Genomic DNA, 6000 nt, shown 5'->3' with positions numbered 1-6000 from the left:
TGGTTAGTACATGATAAGAGAAAATACAGTTTGCCAAACAAGCATCAAGACCATCCAACCCAAGCTCAGACTCCCATCCAAGAGATACAAATGAGAGGCCTGTGGGGTTAAAATTTTAATATTAATAGAGGCTTTTCACTCTACGGTATTTTTTTAATGTATCTATTTTCTTCCTCTCGAGTTAGGGCCATAGCACAGCATGTATGCACCAAAAGGTCATACTTTTTGGGAATCACCAAATCACTTCCCTGACTCCCCAGTGCCTCTCCTTCCCTGCCACACTGTCATCTTCCCAATGCACCATTGCTCCTTCAGTACATAAGCTGGTGCCTAGTATGGTGGTATTCCAGATCCTGTTCCATGATGGGTGTTTTACACGCTCAGTGTCACCCTTGAGCTGTCATATTCACCTCACATCTCCACATCTTTCTGTACAAGTGACAAAAATGACACAGAATAGACTGATGGAAAGATAAAAACAATATTTGCTTATGAATTTTAGGGTAAATTAAAATTTTTATTACAAATTCTCCACTTTTACTACATGCAGTTTTTGCATCAGGTTCAATGTTCCAATATTTGAAGGACTGATGATCTCCAAATAGTGTATAATACCTGATTTGCTAAATCTTTCTCTGTCTTAACCCAAACATACCCAGAGAGACTACACATGATATAAAAGGAACCCAATCCATGTTTACAATTCTAGTTTCAACAGTACTAGAAAAAGAAGTGAGAGGAATTTGGTCGCGAAGTTTGTACTGTTGCCTTAACAAGTAGCAGGTTGTGAGACCCTGTTTGTGGTTTTTCTACAAGATCCTCTGGGAAGTCGGCTAGGGCTCCTTCAGGCCAGCTACCACTTATACCCAGAGTGTACATTGAGAAAAATTTCATGGTGTGACAATTAAGCCCTCAAAATACAAATTTATACCTGATTTAAAGGCTTTTTAGAATCAGTGTACCTGGTCCTAAGATCCTGTCCAAGTCCACAAGTACAGAATCTCCTGAAGAGAGTCCCATTTTGTCTGGTCCTCCTATAATGTCAAGTTGTCCTAGGAGCGCTGCTTAGTTCTCCTAACCGTGGTTCTCAAACTTCCGTGTGGATCAGAATCGTCTGGAAGCCCTGTTAAAACCCCACACCCAGAATTTCTGGTTCAGTAGATCCTTGGAATGGAGCCCAAGGAATTTCATTTCTAATATGTTCCCAGGTACAAATCCTGTTGGTCAGGGGACCACACTTTGAGAATCACTGCTTTACAAAAATCACAATACCACCTTATGGTCAATTTGCAATCCCCATCATTTCTATCGTTGTTATACACAGAGTTCCTCTAGGCTGCATGGAACTCAACTGAGTAAATCAAAGAGAAAATGTAATTTGGCAGTGACACAATTACTAAAAGGTTTACAACACTATACATCCTTCCAACAGCTGTGTTCTGTATCCCCTTCCTTCCCGAAGGATTTGAAAAATTCCATAAACATTCTTAAAGTTTTACTGATCTCCAGAATTTGCATGGGCCTCCCTACCCCATGCTTCATCATGGTCACCCAGGCCTAAACCATCACTTCCTCCAATTCCTCTCACAAAAGGAGTATAAATATCAGCCTTGCAGAAGACTAACTCAGAACTTCTCCATTAACAACAGACTTCTGAATGAGAAGAAAAGTAAGGAAGCAAAGTGATACATCTCTTTTGGGTGGATGTCCTGATTTCCTTTAAGCCCAGAATAATTTTTTTCAACCTGGGGCTTATGAAAATCTGCTTATTTGCATGATTTTATCGGACAAGTTTTAAAAACACATTCTTTCCTGACAAAGACACCGTCTTGTCTTTCTTCTTGCATCTTCTAAGTGCTTGCTCTCTCAGTAAAATTTAAAACGTTCAACAAGCTTTGTATGTTTACTGGCTTTAAGGGCTGGAGGCACAAATATTTGACTTCAGCATGTGCTTGTTTATTAATTATAGGTTAATTTTCATTTGAATCACGATCTCTCTATCTGCCTACACAACCACAAACATGTCCATTCATTGTTATCACTGTTTGCATCAGAGAGCTATTAATCAATCATTAAAAGTTGTTTCGTATCATGAACAGAAGATTATTAATGTCTTATTGTTGAAAGGCTTACCTAAGCTGATATTTTCAAAACTGAAACAGTTCATCAAGTTTGGCATATTTTGGATTTTACTCAATATACAAGTCTACCTTGTCCAAGTGAAAGTAGCACATGACAAAGATCACACTGGAAATATACTGATGGAGAGATAGATGCCCAGAGAATGTGTCCAGTTGAAAGCAATGAAATATGTTTTCAATGGTGAGAATCAGTAATGAAGACATGAATTGAAAAGAAGCTGGGATAGTTTCATTTTCAAATTTAGTTCTTAGACCAAGATATTTCTATTTGTAAAAATCCCCATGAATATTTTTCATTTCCTATTCTGCTGTTTGTTAATGGTTTCACAAATTATCAGCATCTTGGATTGTTCCAGGTGGGACATATTTTTCAACTTATAATAAAAAGTATCATTCAACCTTCTAAGTAAGACTTACTAGATTTTTTTTCATCCCTGTCTCTTCAATAAGTATCTCTGCCTTAAAAATATAATAAAGCATCTTTTTAAAGAATGTGAGCCACAAACATACCCTCAGAGGAGGTCTTATCTAGTTGTTACAGCAGGAACCTGGCTTTCCAGAGCACTGAGTACAGTTCGATGCTCCACCACATCCTCTGAACTTGTCACTTACTCTCTCAGTGTTCCACTTTTCCCATCAGGAAAATGAGGACAGCGTTACATCCCATAAGTGTGAATGAACCTGTGTTGGTAAAGTGTTCTGTAGTTCTCTGATGAAGCAGATAATGTGGAACCTAGTATTTGACCAGATCCATATTCCCTTGAGCCTGATAGGAATTAATGAAATAATCTACTCTCAGAGCATTGTGAAGAGGGGGACTTGGCCTCTTATTATGATACTTATCCTGAAAAAGGAAACAGATCTCTAAGTGTTTGTGATGTTTTGTTTGATTTTTGTCTTTTTCCCACTAGCAAGAAAGAAATGCAGTAAGTATATAAGATTATATATTCTCTGATTATAAAAATGAAACCCACTGGCATATCATCTTCTGCCATTCGGTGTGAGAATTTCCAAATCTTGTCCTGTGTACACTTATTAACATGAGAACATACATTCCTGTAAAGAGCTGGGGAGGATAATGAAAGTCTGAAAGTGGAAAAAAGGCTTATTCATTTCTCTATTGAGAATATTGGAACAGCAAAAAATAAGCTCAAGAGTGAAGGAAATTGGAGTGCAAATAGTTTATTTTAAATGTGCATGCACACACACACACACACACACACACACGGAAGTGAAGGAAATAAGAAGTTTCCAAAAAAAGAGAAGAAATCTTACCAGGAAAATCTGTTTCCTATGCTGGTTTTGGATACAAGGAAGGTGAAGACCTTCAGGAAACATTTTAATGTTAAACAAGATCCCATCTATTGTCTAGAACTAGGAACTGAAAAGACCCAACATCGATTCCTCATTCCGCCCTCAAGGGTAACAGCCAGTAAGCTTCATGACCCAGTTTATCCTGCAAGCCCAAGACTGTAATGATTTAAAGAGCAGATATAAGTAAAAGGGGTATCTTTTTAACCTCTGTTCCTCAAAAAACAGGCAGTGAGAAAGTTGGAGAGAGGGTAAATCTTTAAAAGACTTGGTGTACAGAGCGGGGAAAAAGGCAAAACTTTTAGCAAATGCTCATCAAAGCCTTATAAGTTAAAGAAAAAAATAACAGTTCTATAGAGCATGGGTAACATACTAAATATTCCTTGACATTCTCCTAATTACAGCTATACCTTAATATAGGAAAACAAAACAAAGTCATTAGCGTTTGGATAGAACACTAGCAGTCATCTAATCCAATGCTCTAATTTTACCAATGAGAGAAAAATGGAGCCCAGAAAGTGACTTACCTAAGGTCACTCAAGTAACTAGTAGGATATGGGAGAAAACAATTCAGATTTTATGAACCTGGGTCTATTGCTTTTTCTACTACACCACCAATGATGCTTTAAGGGGCATCATTCCTTGTAAGAAAGTCAGAAAACACAATGACAGCATGTCTCAGCTCTGAAACCCCGGTGTGCCCACCAGACAAATGTTCACTCTCCTAATTTCTATGAAAACTTTTTCATATGAGTTTCAGTTATTTCCCTTGATTTAACAAAAACTAAACACAGCTATCTTTAATGACTAGTATATCCATATTCTCCAAACCCCAAACTAGATGGCATTTCCCATCCCTCTTTGACTTACATATGACCATATGATTTGACTTCTAGTCAATGAAATGTGAGAAGTGACACATGCCAGCTCCCAGCCTGGCCAGTAAAAACTTCCCACTTGCTCCCTATCCATCATATTCTTGATGCAAGTGGGGATGTTGAACTTAACAATTATAAGTTAGGGGTGGTAGAGACACAGATGGAAGAAGTCTGGGTCCCTGAACTCCAACATGGAGCAGAGTCACTCACTCATCATGATAGTCTTTTTAGACTTCAACACAGGAGAAAATTAACTCTATTTAAGATTAACCACTTAGACGTGGGATGTATGTACGATATCAGATAAATGGTACCTTAACTAATATACAAAACTAAGCATCATATATTTGTCAAGTTTGCAAATGCTTGTGTGGCTTTCTTCCTTCTGCACTGGTAATGCAGCATTTTTCATAAAACTTTGCTAAAAGCCATATAGATTTGACATTATCTTTTAAGAGAGCTCAGTACAACTTGAAAATGATTCTATTGTTCATGGCAATGAAATACAAATCTAAATATGAGACATGGATGATTCAAATGAAAAGGAGTAAAAGTTTTAGGCTGTGTAGATAGTTTTAACTCAGCTAGAGCTGCCGTATGCTTGCCTCATGCTTTGTATTTCTAATTACATTTACAGGGAAATTTGGTTGTCGATTTAGGCTTTAATCTGACAATTCCAAAGTCACATGTATTAGTGGACTAAGCGAGAGCCTTTGGCATCTGGATGATTTGAAGTGATGCGTGTTGCAAATGAAAACATATTGTTTGCAAATGCCCATTTGAATAAAAAGCTCTATAGCTTCTACAATCAAAGATATTGCAAAGATAAGCTTAAATATAGAAATACAGAGACATATGTGTGACTTCAGACACAGGAGGGTGGATTTTCGTGACATGTGTGAATTGTCTGTTGGAAGCCTTTTTGTTTTCTCTTTCTTACTTTTATCTTCTGCCTTCCCTGTGGCAGCTCTGCTGCTGGGATATGAACAGTAGCCATGTTTTTCACTCTAGAGTTGTTTTCTTTGGGTCCAAGGTTCATTCTTCAGTCTTAATAACTGGGAGAAGAATTCTTAACCTAGACCATAAAATTGTACTATTATCCTAGGAGGTTAAAGGCCCTTTGTAACTATGAACACTTAACTTCTGACCTTAAAGTGATTTTAAATATGCAAAACTCTAGACAGGGGAGTCTGAAATCATCCTCAAACTAATCTATGCTGTATTAACAAATTGGAGTGGATATTTAGAAAGTACAGTGGCAAAATTTCAACTCTGCGGTTATTAAACCTAATTTGCCCTAAATCCTCACTGATGGATTTATGTCCCCCGTCTCTCTGGAATCAAAAGCTTCTTCAGAGGATAAACTAAAAGAAGCTAAATAAACATCACCAGGCTGAACGGATGGCCTGTTACAAAAGATACTGAGGTATCTAGCAACAGTACAAACCCGAAGAATGAAAAGTGAATCACTGGATATTACTTCATAGAAAATCGCAATGAGTTCTCTGTGATGTGTCCTTATTTTATGACAGTAAGAATCACATCATACAAATATGCTGTGGAGAATTAGCTTTGCCTTTAGTATTTAGTAGGAGACTTTATTTGAAGACATGAGATGAGTTCACTTAAATAGAAAAATTGGCCCTGGGTTCAGTGGATCAGAAGCTCAA

The sequence above is a fragment of the Bos grunniens genome, chromosome 3, assembly GCF_055505025.1.
Source record: "Bos grunniens cultivar Pamir isolate PY7600 chromosome 3, Bosgru_T2T1.0, whole genome shotgun sequence".
In the NCBI taxonomy this organism is placed as follows: domain Eukaryota; kingdom Metazoa; phylum Chordata; class Mammalia; order Artiodactyla; family Bovidae; genus Bos; species Bos grunniens.
This window is presented reverse-complemented; position numbering follows the sequence as displayed.